Source organism: Trichomycterus rosablanca, chromosome 12, assembly GCF_030014385.1.
Source record: "Trichomycterus rosablanca isolate fTriRos1 chromosome 12, fTriRos1.hap1, whole genome shotgun sequence".
Taxonomy (NCBI): domain Eukaryota; kingdom Metazoa; phylum Chordata; class Actinopteri; order Siluriformes; family Trichomycteridae; genus Trichomycterus; species Trichomycterus rosablanca.
The window spans coordinates 16,205,758-16,229,160 of record NC_085999.1 but is presented as its reverse complement, the minus strand read 5'-3'; the positions used below and the strand labels follow the sequence as shown (position 1 = coordinate 16,229,160).

Genomic DNA, 23,403 nt, shown 5'->3' with positions numbered 1-23,403 from the left:
AGCTCCAAGGTTTCCATTTTCCTTTGCCTAATTACTCCTGCTTTTGGAGAAGCTGGTCCTTTGCACCTGTCACTCCTGACAAACCACTCACATTTAGTTTCAGTTGAGTCATTTATTAAAAGTCATATAAGAAGCTTACTGAGTGTACATTTTGGCAAGTGTTAATGTGATATGCAGGATAAACAATGATTGCATCAACTGTGTCACATTTAAAAGGGAAAAAATCTAAGAATGAAATAATGTAAGTAAATCCCAGACTTTTAAGTCATATTAATTTTTTAGTATTTTATTTCTCTATGGTAATTCACTAAAACTCTAAGGAAGGTACAGCCCCAAATCAGAAAAAGTTGGGACAGAATGGAAAATGCTAATAAAATAAAAACACAGAGTTTCTTACATTTACTTTGACTTTTATTTGATTACAGATGAACCGGAGATATTTCATGTTTTATCTGCTCAACTTCATTTCATTGATTAATAATCATCCATTCCTGCATTTCAGGCCTGCAACACATTCCAAGACAGTAAAGCATTTACCACTGTGTAATGTTGCCATTCCTTTTCATCACACTTAAAAGACGTTTTGGCACTGATGATACCAAGTGATTTAGTGTTTCAGCTTTTATTTTGTCCCGTTCTTCCTGCAAACACGTCTTAAGATGTGAAACAGTGCAACAGTGTTTTTTTTTTATTATTTGCATTTTCCATACTGTCCCAACTTTTTCTGATTTGGGGTTGTAAATTGGCTGAATTGCTCCTCAGTGTAAGAAAGTAAATAAATAGGAAAGGCTTCCTGTCTAGAGTGTATCCCCCTTCCTGCCCAATGTTTCTGGAAGGAAACTGACCAACTGCAACCCAGACCAGTACAAAGCAACCAGTAAAAATAAATTAATGAATGGAACCAGTTGCATACAATTTTGGGATCTTTGGTATTGTCCTTTATTGTTATGTATAGGATTGAATTATTTATTCTTAATATTTTTTTTTTTATTCTTAATATGAGTAAACTGTAACAGGGCAGTTGTAGCCTCGCGGTTAAGGTACTGGACCACTAATCAAAAGGTCACCGGTTTAAGCCCCACCACTGCCAGGTTGCCACTGTTGAGCCCTTGAGCAAGGCCTTAACCCTTAATTGCTTAGACTGTATATATGTCACAGTACTGTAAGTCACTTTGGATAAAAGTGTCTGCTAAATGTCACCATACAGAATTCAATTTTACTCAGTTCATTAAAAATGGTGGCTTTCAAAAATCTAGAACCAAAACTACTACAGGACACCCACTGCTCAGAAATGTGTTTATTTTATTTTTTATTTTATTAGGATTTTAACATCGTGTTTTACACACTTTGGTTACATTCATGACAGGAACAGTAGTTATTCATTACACAAGATTCATCAGTTCACAAGGTTATATCAAACACAGTCATGGACAATTTTGTATCTCCAATTCACCTCACTTGCATGTCTTTGGACTGTGGAAGGAAACCGGAGCTCCTGGAGGAAACCCACGCGGACACGGGGACAACATGCAAACTCCACACAGAAAGGACCCGGACCGCCCCACCTGGGGATTGAACCCAGGACCTTCTTGCCGTAAGGTGACAGTGCTACCCACTTAGCCACCTTGCCGCCCCCCTAATGTGATGTATAAGATTTAATTATTTAATATTAATAACTACAGGGGTTGGACAAAATAACTGAAACACCTGGTTTTAGACCACAATAATTTATTAGTATGGTGTAGGGCCTCCTTTTGCGGCCAATACAGCGTCAATTCGTCTTGGAAATGACATATACAAGTCCTGCACAGTGGTCAGAGGGATTTTAAGCCATTCTTCTTGCAGGATAGTGGCCAGGTCACTACGTGATGCTGGTGGAGGAAAACGTTTCCTGACTCGCTTCTCCAAAACACCCCAAAGTGGCTCAATAATATTTAGATCTGGTGACTGTGCAGGCCATGGGAGATGTTCAACTTCACTTTCATGTTCATCAAACCAATCTTTCACCAGTCTTGCTGTGTGTATTGGTGCATTGTCATCCTGATACACGGCACCGCCATTGGATGCACATGGTCCTCCAGAATGGTTCGGTAGTCCTTGGCAGTGACGCGCCCATCTAGCACAAGTATTGGGCCAAGGGAATGCCATGATATGGCAGCCCAAACCATCACTGATCCACCCCCATGCTTCACTCTGGGCATGCAACAGTCTGGGTGGTACGCTTCTTTGGGGCTTCTCCACACCGTAACTCTCCCGGATGTGGGGAAAACAGTAAAGGTGGACTCATCAGAGAACAATACATGTTTCACATTGTCCACAGCCCAAGATTTGCGCTCCTTGCACCATTGAAACCGACGTTTGGCATTGGCACGAGTGACCAAAGGTTTGGCTATAGCAGCCCGGCCGTGTATATTGACCCTGTGGAGCTCCCGACGGACAGTTCTGGTGGAAACAGGAGAGTTGAGGTGCACATTTAATTCTGCCGTGATTTGGGCAGCCGTGGTTTTATGTTTTTTGGATACAATCCGGGTTAGCACCCGAACATCCCTTTCAGACAGCTTCCTCTTGCGTCCACAGTTAATCCTGTTGGATGTGGTTTGTCCTTCTTGGTGGTATGCTGAGATTACCCTGGATACCGTGGCTTTTGATACATCACAAAGACTTGCTGTCTTGGTCACAGATGCGCCAGCAAGACGTGCACCAACAATTTGTCCTCTTTTGAACTCTGGTATGTCACCCATAATGTTGTGTGCATTGCAATATTTTGAGCAAAACTGTGCTCTTACCCTGCTAATTGAACCTTCACACTCTGCTCTTACTGGTGCAATGTGCAATTAATGAAGATTGGCCACCAGACTGGTCCAATTTAGCCATGAAACCTCCCACACTAAAATGACAGGTGTTTCAGTTATTTTGTCCAACCCCTGTATATTTAGTCAGTAGGGTGGCAGTAGGGTCGCCTCACAGCCAGAAGGTCCTGGGTTCGATTCCCAGGTGGAGCAGTCCGGGTCCTGTCTGTGTGGAGTTTGCATGTTTTCCCCATGTCCGTTTGGTTTTCCTCCGGGAGCTCCGGTTTTCTCCCACAGTCCAAAGACATGCAAGTGAGGTAAATTGGTGATACAAAATTGCATGTGATGGTGTTTCACACTGAACTTAGAACTAATGAATGATGTGTAACCTGTAAGTACCTGTTGTCATGAATGTAACCAAAGTGTAAAACATGACGTTAAAATCCTAATAAATAAATACATTTAGAGTCAGTATGCCTGACTCCAAAAATGTACCATAGCAGCAAATAATGTGTAGGCCTGTAAACTGTAGTTCAATCTGTTAACATACAGCATTCATTTGTACTGAGTTCATTAAAAATGGTGGCTTTCCAAAATCAGGACCAAGACCCCCATAGAATACTCACTGCTCAGATATTTTGGTGGTCCATTTTCAATGCTGCAATGACACTAACAGTGTGTGTTATTTTGATATTAGTGTATCAGGTGCAGCTGCATATCTGAGTTTTGTAAAACTAAAGACTAAATCTATTTTTATTCATTTGGATGGACCACTATTCTTTCCCAAGGGCTGACATTTAGGGTTTTTTAAATTCCAAAAACATTGCAAACCAGATTCAGGGAACATTTTCATCACTTAAAACACAACCACTACAAAATATTTATATGTGATCTTATTATATGTTGTGTTTTGGGTCCATTATCAAAGAAATACCAGTCCCAAATCTCAGAGAGTTGGTGGATAACATATGCTAATCCATTAATGAGATGATGAGTAGTACTCATTAAGACAATTTGTGTTTATATATTACGTATTATCTGTGTCATGTCACAGTCAATTGAATCACAACATGGAGGTTCGGCGGGGATCACTGTCGCCTCACAACGAGAAGGTACTGGGTTTGATTCCTAGGTGAAGAGGTCCGGGTCCTTTCTGTGTGGAGTTTGCATGTTCTCCCCATGTCTGTATGGGTTTCCCCCAGGAGCTCCAGTTTCCTCCCACAATCCATAGACATGTAAGTTTGGTGAATTGGAGATACGAAATTTCCTGTGATGGTGTTTGACATTGAACTTAGACCTGATGAATGATGTGCAGCCTGTAACTACCTGTCCTGTCATGATTGTACCCAAAGTGTAAAACATGACTTTAAAATCCTAATAAACAAACAAACAAAAAAGTGGAACACTGACTTTGTCTCTAACGTCAATACTCAGTATAGTACTGGTACATCTCTACAAGTTAAATTTTTTATTTAGCCTCAACGCTATTATTCTCCCAGTTTCAGAAATATCAGTAATACCGCATTCACAGTCTACTGACTAACAGCCCTCATTCTTTTCTGTCCTGACTAAAAATAGCCTTCTGCTTAGCCCAGTGTGTTTGAGAGCATTAGAAATTGGCAGAGAGGAGAGAATACATAAATGTGTTTCTTGCCATACACTCCCTTCTTTCCTCATCTCTTGTTCTCTTTCATCTGCTGGGTATAATAGATACCACCTGGACTCATTGAACATTACTGGGCCAATTTTGCTTGTTAGATAAAGTTAAAAAAAGAAAAAAAAGTCTAGTTGTTTGCAAGTTGTTTGCAAAAGAGCCCAGCAGCGGGTCACCTGGGCCTGATCTGGTCAAATCATAGCAGGAAAGCAAACAGTCCGTGGATAGAAAGGAGGAGGTAATAGGCGAGATGATCACATACATTAATATACAGGTCCTTCTCAAAAAATTAGCATATTGTGATAAAGTTCATTATTTTCCATAATGTAATGATAAAAATTAAACTTTCATATATTTTAGATTCATTGCACACCAACTGAAATATTTCAGGTCTTTTATTGTTTTAATACTGATGATTTTGGCATACAGCTCATGAAAACCCAAAATTCCTATCTCAAAAAATTAGCATATTTCATCCGACCAATAAAAGAAAAGTGTTTTTAATACAAAAAAAGTCAACCTTCAAATAATTATGTTCAGTTATGCACTCAATACTTGGTCTGGAATCCTTTTGCAGAAATGACTGCTTCAATGCGGCGTGGCATGGAGGCAATCAGCCTGTGGCACTGCTGAGGTGTTATGGAGGCCCAGGATGCTTCGATAGCGGCCTTAAGCTCATCCAGAGTGTTGGGTCTTGTGTCTCTCAACTTTCTCTTCACAATATCCCACAGATTCTCTATGGGGTTCAGGTCAGGAGAGTTGGCAGGCCAATTGAGCACAGTAATACCATGGTCAGTAAACCATTCACCAGTGGTTTTGGCACTGTGAGCAGGTGCCAGGTCGTGCTGAAAAATGAAATCTTCATCTCCATAAAGCTTTTCAGGAGATGGAAGCATGAAGTGCTCCAAAATCTCCTGATAGCTAGCTGCATTGACCCTGCCCTTGATAAAACACAGTGGACCAACACCAGCAGCTGACATGTCACCCCAGACCATCACTGACTGTGGGTACTTGACACTGGACTTCAGGCATTTTGGCATTTCCTTCTCCCCAGTCTTCCTCCAGACTCTGGCACCTTGATTTCCGAATGACATGCAAAATTTGCTTTCATCCGAAAACAGTACTTTGGACCACTGAGCAACAGTCCAGTGCTGCTGTTTCTGCTTCAAAAGTGGCTTGACCTGGGGAATGCGGCACCTGTAGCCCATTTCCTGCACACGCCTGTGCACGGTGGCTCTGGATGTTTCTACTCCAGACTCAGTCCACTGCTTCCGCAGGTCCCCCAAGGTCTGGAATCGGCCCTTCTCCACAATCTTCCTCAGGGTCCGGTCACCTCTTCTCGTTGTGCAGCGTTTTCTGCCACACTTTTTCCTTCCCACAGACTTCCCACTGAGGTGCCTTGATACAGCACTCTGGGAACAGCCTATTCGTTCAGAAATTTCTTTCTGTGTCTTACCCTCTTGCTTGAGGGTGTCAATGATGGCCTTCTGGACAGCAGTCAGGTCGGCAGTCTTACCCATGATTGCAGTTTTGAGTAATGAACCAGGCTGGGAGTTTTTAAAAGCCTCAGGAATCTTTTGCAGGTGTTTAGAGTTAATTCGTTGATTCAGATGATTAGGTTAATAGCTCGTTTAGAGAACCTTTTCATGATATGCTAATTTTTTGAGATAGGAATTTTGGGTTTTCATGAGCTGTATGCCAAAATCATCAGTATTAAAACAATAAAAGACCTGAAATATTTCAGTTGGTGTGCAATGAATCTAAAATATATGAAAGTTTAATTTTTATCATTACATTATGGAAAATAATGAACTTTATCACAATATGCTAATTTTTTGAGAAGGACCTGTATATTCTACTGCATATAAATGTAGCTAGTGCTATGTATTAAAGAGACCACACAGCTAATTAACACTTCCCCCACAAATATCAGTCCTAATTAGAGTGATTAATCCCTAATTATAGTAATTAATCTACATTCATCTGTAATTTGTTTAATTTAGAAGCACATTTACATGCAAGTCAAAGCAGTTCAGACTATGATGATAAGCAAGACGTGTATCAAAAGCTGCTATATCCCTGATGAGCTTTTATTCAGTATTAGTGCCAAGACTCAACTGGTTAAAATAAGACTGTCGCTCATGATTTTCACTCTTTCCAATGGATTTATTTTCTTGAAATGGCCCAAACATGACAAGTCATGACAAACAGGCCTAAGTCTTCTACCAATGCTTCTAATTCCTATTCTAGTGACAGACCAACATGACGTTTAGTCTTGATTAGGGTCAGCAGCAGTGTTTGCTGCTGATTGATTCCATATGCAGTAATCCACACCATACATCACACATTAGAAAGCAAAAACACTGTAACATGTTGGGGAGAAACTGATGCTAATGTATGCTAAGGCACTAAGAGTTATGATGTAGCAGCAACTTACAGTGAATCAGCACCTGACAACACAGTTATTGGATTTGATTATTACACACAGTTTAATTGTATTTTTTTTTTTTACTGTTTAACACATTGTTTAGGCTAGGTGGCTGGAGTCCTCAAACTAAAAGTACACTATACTTCACATATTATTATTCCCTAGACAATAAGCTAGATCTTAAATTGTATGCACTTCACACATTCCCATTATCCTTTTGACAATATGCTAGACCTTACAATGTATGCATTTTGTCATATTTACAACAATAATTGGTTGAGATTCTAATTTTTTACTTTTTGTTTTTTTCAATTTTCCTCCCAATTTAGTCATGTCCAATTACCCGATTACATTTTGCTTCCTCTTTACTGCTGCTGACCGAGGAGAGCTGTGACTAACCCAAAACAACACGTGTGCAGTAGCTGACCACATCTTTTTGCATGTATGAGACAAGTTTATATGGGGTTCATATTAGTCTTGTGAATGAAGAGTCATGCACTGATCTCCATTATCTCTCATCTCTGATGCAAGCGCCATCAATCAGTCGGCTGGTTGTAATTGCATCAGTTATGAGGAATCCCCTCCAGTATACAACCCTGACGAACGAGCCTATTATTGTTTGTGTAGGCGTCCAGAGCTAAAATTCAAACTCACGAGTTTTACCACTTACAGTTGTGACAGTATACAATCTAAGCAATTGAGGGTTAAGAGGCTTGCTCAAGGACCAGGATTACTAGTCCAGTACCTTAACCACTGAGCTACAACTACTTTGTACTGATTATTAAATTTTCAGGTTTTCATCATTAAGTATGTTACAGCTTATATAGGCTGGGTAATCAAGTGACCAATCAGACAAAAGCACAAAGAAAACCTAAGCAATTTTTTATCTTAAATTGCATGCATCACTGAGCTAGTGTGGATGATCATGGATAAACGGAAGCTTGTACACGTCCAAAGCACTGACAAAAAATGCCACAAAAACAGTTAATATCAACGTTAACTAGGACAACTCGCGTAATTTAACGTTTCTGAAATTAAAAATGACGTAGAGCTAAAAGCCTTATGATTGGTCGGTGACAAAACTGGTTCCTCTGTTGGAATGTGGAGAAAAAGCCTAAAGAAAGAGACGCATAATTTTTCAACGTTGTGTGTGGGAGCCTACTAGAGAATGGGGGTGGGGGTTGTTTGTGACGAATGCCATTGCAGTGAGTCATCATTCAAGTCATTACCATCTTGTCTTTGAACCCATTTGTAGAAAAGGCTGTCAGCTTAACCCTGACCTTAACCATGCCATTCCCCCTCTTCTCACCACGTTGAAACAAAGCCAGCTCTCCACTGCCATCCACAAAGCACATTCTGAGAAGTAAGGCTGTGAAAGGCACACTGTGTGCCATGTTTGGTGAGAGGTACAATGGGGTGCCTAGGACGTTGCCACCTCAGTGGAGCTGCCATACATATGGTAGAAAACTATCAATGCTGGATTTTCACTGAGAGGAGGATGAACGATTTGATTGGCAAATTCCCTTTGACAAGCGTTACATTCCTCAGAGAAACAGATAGTAATGTGGATCAAGAGCTTATATCTATAATTAATTAATTGCCCATTCAGTAAGAAATGGCAGTAATTGATTCTGCCATTCTGTAGTCGCTTTTAATTTTTGTTTATTTTTTAGTGTACAATAACCAAAATGGATTTAAATGGTAAAAAGGCATGGCATAGTAATAAAGCTGATTTTTAATGGTAATGAATTACTTTTTGGGTTTAATAGCACAGCAATCTGATGCATCTTTGCAGTGGTTTCACCATCCATCCATCCTTCCATTCACTAATCCATCCTTCCATTCACCCATCCATCCATCCATCCATTCACCTATCCATTCACCCATCCATTTACCCATCCATCCATCCATTCACCCATCCATCCATCCATTCACCCATCCATCCATCTATTCACCCATTCATTCAACCATCCATTCATTCAACCATCCATTTACCCATCCATCCATCTATCCATCCATCCAACCATCTATCCATCCATCCATCCATCTATTCACCCATTCATTCAACCATCCATTCACCCATCCATCCATCCGTCCATCCATTCAGCTATACATACAAATGTCCATGTGCACTATTTAACCCCCAGCCTCAGTACTTGGTGAAACATCCTTTTGCCTTGTAATCATCTAATAAGTGATTTCTATGTGCTCTGGTCACCTCTCATTTGTTAAATCTTTACCCATTCTTCTTATGTAAAAGCTTCCAGCTCATTAAAGTTTGACAGCTTTCATGCAGCAACTGCTTTCTTTAAATCCCACCAAAGATTTTTTCTTGGATTTAAATTCGGAAACTGAGAAGAGAAGGCCACTCCAAGATATTTCTGGACTGATTTCATAACCAAGCTTTTATTACCTTGGAAGTGTGCTTGAGATCATTATCTTGCAGAGTCCATTCATCATTTTAAAATGCCTTGGTATTTTTGTGAATTCATAATGCCAGTCACATGACCAGGACTGCCAGTTCCTGCGGCAAACATCCCCACTGACCCACTTCCATGCTTGACCGTGGGGATTGCATTCTTCAGGTTATAAGCCTCGTCTTTCTAGTTCCAGACAAACTACTGATCCACATGTCTTTGGTTGTTAAGTGAGCTTATGGTTGACACTGACACATTCAGCCCAGCCTTCATCAATTCATCCAGTAAGTCTCATGGAGTAACACCAGGATTTTACTTTGTTGTCCTGATAAGATTGTTAAAGCCTTTGGATACAATTTTGGGCTTTCTCTCATAGCCAGACAGGTTTGCTTCTGCGCCATAAGTTTGAAACTTCCGGACGATAATGCCAATGGAGTCTCTAGAAATGTTCAAGGTCTTGGAAATCGTTTTATACCTACTGCCCTTTTGGTGCAATAAATGATCTCAGTTTGTGTGACAGATCCTTAGTTTTCACCCTGATTGCAACATGCCTTGAACATTTCAATATCTGTGTGGTGCTTATATAACACATCACAGCTGAAGCAAATTAGAGCTCGAGTTCCCAATGGTTAAATCACGTTGTAGCCCAACTTAAGATCATACAGACTTGGAGTAGGTTTTAAGATCAACAATATGATGTAGAGGTTTAATTACTGTGACATAAAAGTATTAACAACATATTTACTTTCTTTTTTATTTGATGTTTAATTCAATACAAGTCAAGGTTGATTTGTATTCTTGTATGCAACCACATAAAAGCATGCATTTTCAAGGCTAAAACATGTGTATGTCATTAGCTTGGCTAAATTAAAAACATTTGCTGCCTGTAATAGCCTAAGTTGGTATGTCATGCCAAAAAACAACAACTGTACACATAAGTCTACCACATGTGCTGTGCTTGTTTAGGGTGCATAAGTTTTGCCCTATTGCTGGTTGAAGTAGGGGCAATTCATCTAAGCAATGGGCCTTCAAGGTCCGTAAGCCTCAATAGGCTGCCCGGCACCCACCCCGTTTCTTCCTTTAATACAACCCCCTATTCAGCCAGCCTGGTCCCTCGCACTAAGCGCCACCCTGATGGATGTGACAGGACTGCCAATGGCTCTGTCTCATTGTCCTGCAACCGTGATCCTTACACAAGAAGGTGCAGTTATGCATTCCACTTCCTCAACCGTGCCAAATTCTCCAACACACATACGCTTCCCTATTCTTAGACCCACACCCCCAACACAAACACACACAAACACACATTACGTGTCCTCATTCCAGCACATCCCTCTCTACTGGTCATCGCCAAGAACCTCTATAAGAAATGAGGCCAGTGTTCCGTGGAGGCGCTGACCTTTTTGGTAGAACCAAATAAAGGAACTGCATAGTAATGCACAGAGCTTTACAAGTTACATTAGTTTAAGTCATTTGAAGCTTTACAACTGTGCAGCAACAATTATTTACTCTGGTGATGAAAGCAGGGCTGTTATAGTAACTGTTACACTGTAGAAAAGCCAGCAATATGTTCACACCCTATCATTATACTGTATAATCACCTAATTGCATTTACATTTTCATGCATTAGACAATATCAGCAAACCACTGAGCCACATTATTTTTAGACAAGGCCTTTAATAATAAAACCCAATTCCCATAAAGTTAGGACAGTATGAGAAATAAAAATAAAGACAGACAGCAATGATGTGTTCAATTAAAGACAATACAAAAAATTAAGTGTTTGGTTAAAACCTTGAACACCTTGTTTATGTACTAATTAATTATTCATTTATTTAGTTTCATGTTTTACAACTGCTTTATCCTGGTCAGGGCCACAGTGGGTCCGGTTTCCTTAAAGTTACTAAACACAATACAATAACACACCCTAGGCATTGACCATTTTCCTGCCAGACAAAGCCAATCATGTCTGTATGTAGACACCCAACCAGCTGACAGCACTGCTGGAGATTCAAACCTGCATATAAGTGGCAGTGGCCTAGCAAAATTTACCACTACACTATGCCTTTGTACTAATTACCTTATTCTTTTTTTTTTTTAGAATTTTACCCTTTTTAAAAACTGTAGGTGGTAAAATCCTTAACATCCTTGCAATTGTGTTGAGAAACAAACCAGCCCATCCTGATGGGAGTTTTTAAATACTGTGTCCACTCACTGTCCACTCTATTAGACACTCCTACCTAGTTAGTTCACCATGTAGATGTAAGGTCAGAGACGATCGCTCATCTATTGCACGGGGCGCTGTTGGCTGGATATTTTTGGTTGGTGGACTATTCTCAGTCCAGCAGTGACAGTGAGGTGTTTAAAAACTCCATCAGCATTGCTGTGTCTTATCCAATCATACCAGCACAACACACACTAACACACCACCACCATGTCAGTGTCAGTGCAGTGCTGAGAATGATCCACCACCCAAATAATACCTGCTCTGTGGTGGTCCTGGGAGAGTCCTGATTATTGAAGAACAGCAAAGGGGGCTAACAAAGCATGCAGAGAAACAGATGGACTACAGTCAGTAATTGTAGAACTACAAAGTGCTTCTATATGGTAAGTGGAACTGATAAAATCGACAGTGAGTGTAGAAACATGGAGGTGGTTTTAATGTTATGGCTGATCACTGTATTTCTAATAAAACACTCAACTCAACACAAAACTTTTTTTCTAGAGTACGGAGATCACATAATAACCACCCAGCAACAAAGACCGCATCAATAATTAAATCTGGGCAAATTGCAGAGTAGAATTAATTACCAGTTGGCTGAATGAAATCAGTCTCGGCTCATCAGCCTCTGATGTCAGAGAAGTGAAATTTGGACTGCCGGCAACGGCTCTGTAAGGATATCAAACCAGAGTCATTATATGTGGACGCTTTTTCATTTGGATAGGCTGTCTGGGATATGCCCTACTTCCTGCACCTCCCTGCAGCACTGAGATATGAGAGGAACATCTGTGTACATGTGGGATCAGTTACATCACTCAGAAAATAAGCAGCCAGGCATTGCATTGATGCTCTAATGGAGGTTGACCGTGAATATTACACAATATTTGTAAAAGCAAAACATACAAAGTTTGCTGTGGTATAGAACTTTGTTATAAATGGACTTTGCCTCATAGTAGTAACCTTTTGACCACGTAGCTGGAACACTGTCAAATCTAGTAAAGCGAGGGCAAACCCATTCCATTTCTAGCTGACCTCGAACAGATGTTTTGCTCGCAGTTTGTCACTATGATTTGGTTATCAATCCATGCCAGGCTGACTCATATTAAAGCTTTGAATGGGGCAAATAAATAGCCGGCGCACATCTGTACGTCTGCACACAGAACACGTTCGGCTATTGGACAGTTCTAGAAATCCAACAAAGGAAGAAAAACGAAATGAAAGTCATGGCAGGCGTATGGAAATACCTTGTTCGGGAATTTTACTTTTGATTTGCAATGTGCTGATGATAACTGCTGTCAAAGCCAACAGGCTTGCTGTGATTCCAGAATTGCCTTTCAGAGAACCAATCCAATCAAACACTGCTTTAGCTCATAGTTGAATTCAGGTCAAGAGTTAGGTGCATACGTGCAAAAGAGATCTAGCAGAAAAATGAAACCACAAATAACAGCTTTTAACACAAAATAGTTTTTTTTTTTTTGCTTTCACAGCCGTTCAGCAATATGAGACAAACATGACAAGACTTAGATTTGCAAGAATGTTTGTGAGCACTTAGGAATTGCTTAAATTTCTGCATCAGTTACTCTCATTTATTACACACAAACACACACACCCTTCTCCTTAGAATCTCCTTAGACAATGCTTTACTATATACACCAATCAGGCATAACATTATTGCTGCCAAACCAGCCCTGACCCGTCGAGGCATGGACTCCACCAGACCCCTAAAGGTGTGCTGTGGTATCTGGCACCATGGATGGCAGGACCCAAGGTTTACCAGCAGAACATTGCCCAAAGCATTACACTCCCTCGGCCGGATTGCCTTCTTCCCATAGTGCATCCTGGTGCCATGTGTTCCCCAGGTAAGCGACGCACACACACCCGGCCATCCACGTGAGGTAAAAGAAAACGTGATTCATCAGACCAGACCAGGTTCTTTCATTGCTCCATGGTCCAGTTTAGATGCTCACGTGCCCATTGTTGGCGCTTTTGGCGGTGAACAGGGGTCAGCATGGGCACCCTGACTGGTCTGCGGCTATGCAGTCCCATACGCAACAAACTGCGATGCACTGTGTATTCTGACACCTTTCTATCAGAACCAGCATTAACTTCTTCAGTAATCTGAGCTACAGTAGCTTGTCTGTTGGATCGCTCCCCACGTGAATCAATGAGCCTTGGCCGCCCATGATCCTGTCGCCGGTTTACCACTGTTTCTTCAATGGACCACTTTTGATAGATACTCACCACTGCAGACCGGGAACACCCCACAAGAGCTGCAGTTTTGGAGATGCTCTGACCCAGTCGCTCAAATCCTTACGCTTGCCCATTTTTCCTGCTTCTAACACATCAACTTTAAGAATAAAATGTTCACTTGCTGCCTAATATATCCCACCCACTAACAGGTGCCGTGATGAAGAGATAATCAGTGTTATTCCTTTCACCTGTCATAATGTTATGCCTGGTCGGTGTACGTTGATTAAGTCTAGTAAAAGTATGACGTTTACCACTGGGCTAACAACTCTTTTATAAGTGTTATAATTAATTAAAAGTGATGTCTGTTCCAAAGATGCTTTAAAAAAATGCCATAAACAGCTCTTTTAAATGTTCAAATCATTCCTGATCAAAAGTAATTCCAAAGGACCCCAGAAAAACTATAAAGCTGCATTAAGTTGTGTAACAACAAAAGCATTTCTATTTAAAGGTTTATCAATGCGCAATAAGACAAACACTGAATTCTGAGTTGCTGCTACTGTTTCTAGGAAAAGACTTACTACAAAGATAACACTAAAAGCGCTGCATGTCTGCAAAAAACAACAACATCTGAATGTTCCACCATACACTGATCCTCATACACACTCCTGGTCTGGATCACGGTAGGTTCGATTCATTTAGCAAAAGACAGGAAACACCCCAGACAGGATGCCAGTCCATCACAGAAAAGACAGATAGACAGACACACACAATCTGAATTATGACAATTTTAGTAGCTCTAATTGGTCCGACTGGGGCGGCACGGTGGTTCAGTGGGTAGCACTGTCGCCTCACAGCAAGACGGCCCCGGGTTCGATTCCCAGGAGGGGCGGTCCGGGTCCTTTCTGTGTGGGGTTTGCATGTTCTCCCCGTGTGTGGTTTTCTCCAGGAGCTCCGCTTTCCTCCCACAGCCCAAAGACATGCAAGTGAGGTGAATTGGAGATAAAATTGTCCATGACATTAAACTTGTGATCTCATGAATCTTGTGTAACCAGTAACTGTCGTTTCTGTCATGAATGTAACCAAAGTGTGTAAAACATAATGTTAAAAGCCTAATAAATAATAATAAATAATTGGCCTGACTGCATGTCTTTGCACTTGTGGGAGGAAACTCATGCACACACAGAAAGAACCACGTCCGCCCTGCTGGGGAATCAAACCCAGGTCCTTTCTCCTAACAGCGACAGCACTACCCACTGTGCCGCCCCCGTTCCTAAATAATAGATCAGTTTATATGCTGGCATATGAAGATCTGATCATATCTGAGAAGAAATGTAGAAATATGAGCCACATATGATTGATGTATTTAATTTTGGATATATGATTATGAGTTTGATCTTTCTTGTCTGTGCCACATATTATATTCATTGATGTCTTTGATGGGGGCTAGACAGAGAGTTTTTGCATATCTAAATTTTTTATGTGACTTTCATCACATGTTATTTGGATTGGAATCAAATATTATTCAACTTCAGATTATTTTAAGTGTTATTGCTTTTGCCAGTTCAGTGTCTTAATGTCACTGTATTTATTGGTGATGGTTTAGAAGTGTACTAAAAAAATAAGAGAACCAAAAAAAAGTGGAAACAGCTGCCTTTAACTGTCTTAGCAAATTAAAATAAGACAAAAAAGCCAGTTTGTTTTACAAAATTAATTCATCTACATCATGCCACCAATTATTTATTTTAAGTATTAAACTATGGATCACTATACTTATACTTACACTATAAGTTTATATATTTATATATATTTTTGTTTATGCATCATCTCCCCTTTTTCTCCCTTTTTAGTGCGTCCAATTGCCCGATGGCGTCATGTTTCCTCTTCACCAATGCCGATCCCTGCTCTGATTGAGGAGAACGAAGCTTACCCACGTCCCTCCGATATGTGGGCAGCAGCCGTATGCATCTTGTCACCTACACTTTGATGAGTGCAATGCAGATCAGCAATGTGTACAGAGAGAAAGACCCTGACAGCACTCTTTTCCCATCTCTGTGCAGGCGCCATCAATCAGCCAGCAGAGGTCGTAATTGCATTAGTTATGAGAGAGTCTCTATCCGGCTTAATATCCCACCCCTATCTGAACAACAGGCCAATCGTTGCTCATGTGGCTGCTCAGCCCAACCGGCAGGCAGAGCTGAGATTTGATACAATGTATTCAAAATCCCAGCTCTGGTGTGCTAGCGTGTTTTACCGCTGCGCCACCTGAGGGGCACAAGTTGATGACCTTTTAAAGTGCTTTTACCCAAAGTGTTACACAATACACAATGTGAATTTGAAGCAAAGTGTTTTACTCGTGTTTATTAGGCAGCGTTGAGGAAAGAATGCTGGTTATAAAAGGGAGGACGATCAAACTCGGAATGTTGCTACACTTTTTGAACCTTTCTGTCCTTGCCTGTTTACATTCCAGTCTTGCTAAGCCTGAAACCTTATCTTCAACACTGAGCAGACCCTTCTTCTCACCTCTACATCTTCTTGCACAACTCTTTTCTACTCCTCTCTTCTCATCTGTGACAGCAAGGTCAGGAATCTGATCCGTTTCTTACTACAGTGACAGCTAAGATGTAGCTAACTTGCTCCTCCAAAATCCTTTCCCACATCATACAGCACTGGAAGATTTTAAAATAGCCTTCTTTCTCTAAAGCATGTAAGCAATAATAACAGGCACATGACAGCCTGTTCCATTTGATTTAACACAAATGTGCGAAAGTATTAAGCACATTTTGAGATAAGATATTTGATCAAGTGTCCACAAACTTCTTAAGCACAAATTTTTTTTATTAATATTTAAAATCATGTGCAGTGACGATGGAAAAGGTGTGTTCTAAAGTGAGCCTGGCAGACAACTCTGTGGCAGGTGTCACAACACTACCTCTTAAAATAAATCTCAACTGCTTAAAAAAAGCAAAATAAAGATCCACAGCTATATTATCATGAGGTGAACTGGGTCCCTCACTTTCAGTAAATTAAATTACTAATTATGCAGCATTCAGTGACATTCTAGAAAATGGTGTGATTTTCAATGGAAACTGTTTAGATTTACACCAATCAGACATAACATTATGACCATTATGTTTCTACACTCACTGTCCATTTTATCAAATAGAAGCACTTTGTAGTTCTACAATTAATGACTGTAGTCCATCTGTTTCTCTACATACCTTTTTAGCCTGCTTTCATGCTGTTCTTCAATGGTCAGGACTCTCCCAGGACCACTACAGAGCAGGTATTATTTGGGTGATGGATCATTCTCAGCACTGCAGTGACACTGGCATGGTGGTGGTGTGTTAGTGTGTGTTGTGCTGGTATGCGTGGATAAGCCACAGCAATGCTGATGGAGTTTTTAAACACCTCAGTGTCACTGCTGGACTGGGAATAGTCCACCAACCAAAAATACCCAGCCAACAGCACCCCGTGGGCAGCATCCTGTTACAACTAATGAAGGTCTTATAGATGACCAACTCAAACAGCAGCAATAGATGAGCGATCGTCTCTGACTTTACATCTACAAGGTGGACCAACTAGGTAGGAGTGTCTAATAGAGTGGACAGTGAGTGGACACAGTGTTTAAAAACTCCAGCAGCGCTGCTGTGTCTGATCCACACATACCAGCACAACACACACTAACACAACACCACCATGTCAGTGTCACTGCAGTGCTGAGAACGATCCACCATCTAAATAATACCTGCTCTGTGGTGGTCCTGACCATTGAAGAACAGGGTGAAAGCAGGATAAAAAGGTATGTAGAGAAATTGTAGAACCGCCCAGCGCAGCCGGAGGGCAGAGCTGAGATTCGATACAATGTACTCGAAATCCCAGCTCTGGTGTGCTAGCGTATTTTACCGCTGTACCACCTGAGCGGCCATGACATCCAATTCTGATTCATGGTTACAGAGATTTTTCGTTTCTTTCATTAAATAGGTTATTTCTATTTATTTGGCTACTTATTTATTTGCAATTGTCCACCTTTTTTGGTAGTGGCTTTTAAATCACAGTATGGTTCTATCTTGATTAAATATCTGCAAATGGGTTCGGTTTCCATTCTTTTTCCATGTGCGGGTCCACCTCATGCTTTCTCTACAATAAAGTCTTTATAGACGACTAGAGGTTGTTATACCAGTAAATGGTAGCTAGTACAAACTTCATGTGATTTGATGTTCAGGTGGCCACAAACATGAAACAGAGCAGACAGACATGTACACATGTAAAACATTTAAAAACCTTCATTCTACACAAAGATCACTATAAGAAGAAACAGACTGAATGGAGTTCATAGTTCGCACCACTTCTGTTATACTGGATGGAATTCATCTTATTTGCAGTGGAGGAAAACCAGCATGACTGTGACTAAGACAGGCCAGCATAACTCACAGTAGCAGCCAGCTCAGTGAACAGAACCCTGAAACATGCTTAGTTAAAGCTTTCTGCATTGTGTCAGCGTACCAAACTGGCCAAAGAGAGAGCTGTGTAAAGGTAGTCATTCTGGTACACAATATCTGAGCACAGCATGGCATGAAGAAATAATAACATTAAATATAATAATAATAAATAATAACATACACCTATAATGAAAATGAATGTCATGTCAGTATTGTAGCTTCAATGATTCAACTGGGTTTTTCGATAAATGAATGATTGAAACACATGTTAGCAATGTTAGTAATTTAAGTCCTTTTATAAGCTTTATTGTGGGTTTTCTAAAATGCAGTGTACCTTGTAACTCAATGTCCCCTAAACTCAAAATCCTTGAAACTCAATGCCATTCTTCGAGAAATTTGTACCCTTAAACTCAACATTTCCCTTAAACACAACATGTGTGCGACTGCTGCTTTGCTCAGCACTCGGCTTCATGCAAACATGAGACGAATCTGGTGTGTGGAATAACCGTCAAATTTAATCTAAAAGCTCCACATGTATCTGTGTTCATCTGTTTTTCTCCTGTTTCACTTTTAAACTTGTGTTACAGTCGGGGTTCGAGAAATTGTGAGAATCAGCTTTTCCGAGAGAGTCTAAAACACATCATTAAAAAAAATAATAAAAATAATGTAACAATGTATTAAAAGAACGACATAGAAACACTAAACCTCTGTTAATTATTACTGCTTATTTGTTCTCTCCACTAATTAAGAAGCATAAGAAAACAAAGTAAAGGTAAAGAGCAACTGTATTTGTTTTATTGTATTTTTTTTATTGATTTTTAACTGTTTTTAATTTTATTTCAGTGGTTTTGTATTATACTTGTGTTATTTTCAGTGTATAAGTGTCAAAAACAACCGCATTATTTTACATTAGCCTAAATATACAGTATGTGCAGTTCCACAGGACCATGAAACGCATTAACAGGTTTCCCATACATCCTTTTAAACTCAACACCACTCCCGGAACCAATTAACATTGAGTTTCAAGGTACCACTGTATGTCCAATCAAAAATTCACTTACAATGATTTGAGAAAGGATTCAGATTCTTGCAGATTCTTCAGATTAATGTGCTGTGGATTGGATCTTAAATGGATAAAATTATCATCAAATAACCCAAAATGTGAAGAATTTGTGAAGCAACCACAAACCACTTTTTTTTTTCAAAGTTTTTCATAAATCAATCAAAACTCAGTTTCTTATTAAAGAAAGTATTCAGATCCACGATTCAATACTTCAATACAAAGCTTCTTTGGCAGCAATTACAGCTTCAAGTCTTTTCTGACACATCTCTTCAAGATTTGCACACCTGGATTTAAGCACTTCATCCTATTCTTTATGGCAAATCCTCTCAAGCCCCAGAAGCCTCTATGGCGAACATCTGTGAACTGCTGTCTTCATATATCTCCACAGATGTTAAATGGAGCTGGGTTTTGATTGGGCCACTTAAGTGGGTGCAGACTTGTCTCAAAGCCACTTCAGTGTCACCATAGCGTGAAGATGTTTGGTTCTGAGTTCTTACTAGTCTTCTTTTTACTGCAACTGAGAAGCACTTTCATAGCATGTGGCTGCCACCACCATCATTCAAAGTAGTAACAGTATTTGCTAAATGATTTGCATTGCCGGTTTTCACCGACATAGTGCTTTTTTTTTCTATTTTATTTCTGCATTTTCTCCCATTTTCTCCCAATTTAGTGTAGTCAATTTGTCTTCCATTGCTGAGGGATCCCTGATTGCAGTCGAGGTGGGTATATTGCTGCTCACGCCTCTTCTGACCTGCACGCAGCCCTTTGCGGAACCCTTTTTTACCTATGCACTCTGCACAGGTGCCTCTCTATCTGCCAATCAGGGTCCTTACACAGTGTTTGAAGACCCCACAAACAAAGTCGGGTCAACCCGCTCTAGCAGAACCGTGTCTGCTGCAGGCACTGCCAATTATGCCCACTAGATGGCGCCCAGCCAAGTTTCGAACGGAGGAGTTCAGAATCTCTGCACTGGTGTGCTAGCGGAATGTCCCGCTGCGCCACCTGTGCGCTGTTTTTTTTATCTCAGACTAGAGAATCTAATTCCTTATGTTGAGTCATGTACATGCTTCTTAGCAGACTCCAAGCAGGCTGCCATAAGCATTTTATTTAATTATAGCCACTCTTGCCATAAAGGACTATTAGAGTGCTACAGAGATTGTTGTCCTTCCGACAGGTTCTCTAATTTAATCACAGGACTTTTGTAGCCCTTTTAGAGTGACTCTTGTGTTCTTTTATACCTCCCTGACCAAGGCTCTTTTGCCAGGATTCCCAATTTGGCCAGATGGCCAACTCTTAGGAAGGTTTATGGTTGTGCCAAGCGTGCAATTTCAAATTGATTTAAGCTGTTGAGGTCCTGGAAACACTTGAAGCCTTGCCCACATCTATGCATTGACAAAATGTTATTGTGGTGAGGCACAGACAGTTTCTCAGACTTTAAGGCCTGTTTTTTTGTTCTGATAATGGAGTAAATTGTGGTTCCTTATTAAGCCAGGTGTGTATCTTAGTATCTACCAAACTATGTCCAATCAATTTAAAATACAACAGGAAGGCGCCCAGGTGGCGCAGCGGGATATTCCGCTGACGCACCAGCACCGAGTTTCTGAACCTCCCGGTTCGAGGCTCGGTGTTGCCACCGGTCGGCTGGGCGCCATCTGGCGGGCATAATTGGCAGTGCCTGCAGGGTGGGGGACCGGACTATATGTGGGTGGGTGGGTCTTCATGCGCTGTGTAAGGACCCTGATTTGCAGAAGAGACGCCCGTGCAGAATGCACGGACGAGAAGAGGAGGGCTGTACACGTGTAAAGAAGGCGTGGGGCAGCGGCGTGCTCTCCTTGGATGCAGGTCTGGTGTGCCTGTTAGCAGCGGAAGACAGATTGGAAGAAATACAAAAAATACAACAGGTGATCAAACCCTTATCTCAAGGGTTCACTTTACCACAATTTGAAGTGCCACAGCAAAAGGGTCTAAATACTTTTTGAATAAGACAATTATGGATGACTAAGTGTAGATTGATGGGCAAATGTCAATTCTATCCATTTAAAGTCAAATCCACAAGAAAAAAGTGCACAAAAAGTGAAGGAGTCTAAACCCACTGTACAAAATATAAATGATTTATTTAGTGGTATAGAAAGAAAATTCACCAAATTCTTGTTACTGATTTTTATTTGATGGTGACCTCTCTGTGCCCATGAAATGGAGCTAGGATAAAGGCACCAATTGAAATGCGCATTGAACGTTGGTTTTCTGCCAAGGTTGGAGAAAAAACCGAGAAAAGTTATTGCTGCACAAGGACTAAGATCCTCAGTGACCTCTGAGTTCATAGAATTGTATCCCTGTCTCTCCCGTTGATCAGATTATCCCTAGTGATTGGAGGATTTTGCAGTTTCTTCAGTCATATGGATGGCTTTATGTGTCTTGAACAAGGCATATGCTGGCACTGGCACAGAAAAGCAAGTGGAATTTCAGCATTTGAACAAAATTAGGTGAACTAGTGGTAAAAAGTTGCATTTGTTTTAGAGTCAAGAGCAGTGAAAGTATGTATTTCTCAAACTCAAAACTTCGACCCCAAATAGGACACCACTGCTGAAGCTGAGTCTCAACCAAATACCTGACATCTTTACAGTAACCTTGCCAACCAAGCTACTCAATCAAATTATACAAAAATAAAAAAAGGTGGTACAGTGGTAAAACACGCTAGCACACCAGGGCTGACATTTCAAACTAGTCGGTTCGAAACTCAGCTCTGCCATCCGGTAAGCTGGGCGCCTACACAAACAACGATTGGCTGTTGTTCAAGGGGGGTGCTGGACAGGACCTCATAACTGATGCAATTACGACCTCTGCCGGCTGATTAATGGTGCCTGCACAGAGACGAGAGATGATGCGTTAATCAGGGTGTGACTATCCGTACACAAAGTTGATCCGCATATGAACTTACCTCGATAAAGTTCTATAAATTGGAAAATCAGATAAGAGTGATCCAATACAGCTGCAACTACAGTTATTGACATGATTAAATAAAAGAAAAGGAGTAAAACAAAAATATTATGTTTGTTTCTACACTTTCTGTCCATTTTATCAGCTCCACTTACCCTATAGAAGCACTTTGTAGTTCTACAATTACTGACTATATAGTACATCTGTTTCTCTGCATACCTTTTTAGCCAGTTTTAACCCTGTTAACCCACAGAGCAGGTATTATTTAGGTGGTGGATCATTCTCAGCACTGCAGTGACAATGACATGGTGGTAGTATGTTAGTGTGTGTTGTGCTGGTATGAGTGGATCAAACACAGCAGCGCTGCTGGAGTTTTTAAATACCGTGTCCACTCACTGTCCACTCTATTAGACACTCCTACCTAGTTGGTCCACCTTGTAGATGTAAAGTCAGAGACGATCGCTCATCTATTGCTGCTTTTTAAGTTTGTCATCTTCTAGACCTTCATCAGTGGTCACAGGACGCTGCCCACATGGCACTGTTGGCTGGATATTTTTGGCGGTTGGTGGACTATTCTCAGTCTAGCAGTGACAGTGATGTGTTTAAAAACTCCATCAGCATTGCTGTGTCTGATCCACTCATACCAGCACAACACACACTAACACACCACCACCATGTCAGTGTCACTGAGAATGACCCACTACCCACATAATACCTGCTCTGTGGTGGTCCTGTGGGGGTCCTGACCATTGAAGAACAGCATGAAGGGGGCTAACAAAGCATGCAGAGAAACAGATGGACTACAGTCAGTAATTGTAGAACGACAAAGTGCTTCTTTATGGTCAGTGAAGCCGATAAAACGGACAATGTGTGTAGAAACAAGGAGGTGGTTTTAACGTTATGGCTGATCGGTGTAGCTTAAGGTTAGCTTCCATGCAGCCCAATGAAAGTAGTCCTTAAGAAAGGTTTTACACACTATTTAAATTTACATTCAACAAATTTGATCTACAAGTTTACCAAGTTTACAAGAGTCTACATAGCTTTAGTATTCTACTGATGTTACTGCTTACACTACTGGCTGCTTTAATACGAGCCAGAGCAGTGAAAGTGAATCCACAAAAAAATGCATATGGAATCAGAAAGTCCCTGAAAAGCAATAAAAAGGATGACTTAGGTGGGTTGTGTTTCTGGGCCCAGCAATCCTCATGCTATATTTTTTTACCTATTAGCATTATGGCATTATGGTGAAGTCAGCTTTCTCAGTG

At 40.7% G+C, this 23,403-nt stretch overlaps 1 protein-coding gene across 1 annotated transcript in view; it reads right to left on the bottom strand.

The window, feature by feature from the left end:
* sema5ba (sema domain, seven thrombospondin repeats (type 1 and type 1-like), transmembrane domain (TM) and short cytoplasmic domain, (semaphorin) 5Ba) overlaps positions 1-23,403 on the bottom strand; it is a 269,710-nt gene that overhangs the window by 75,045 nt on the left and 171,262 nt on the right. The window lies entirely within an intron of this gene.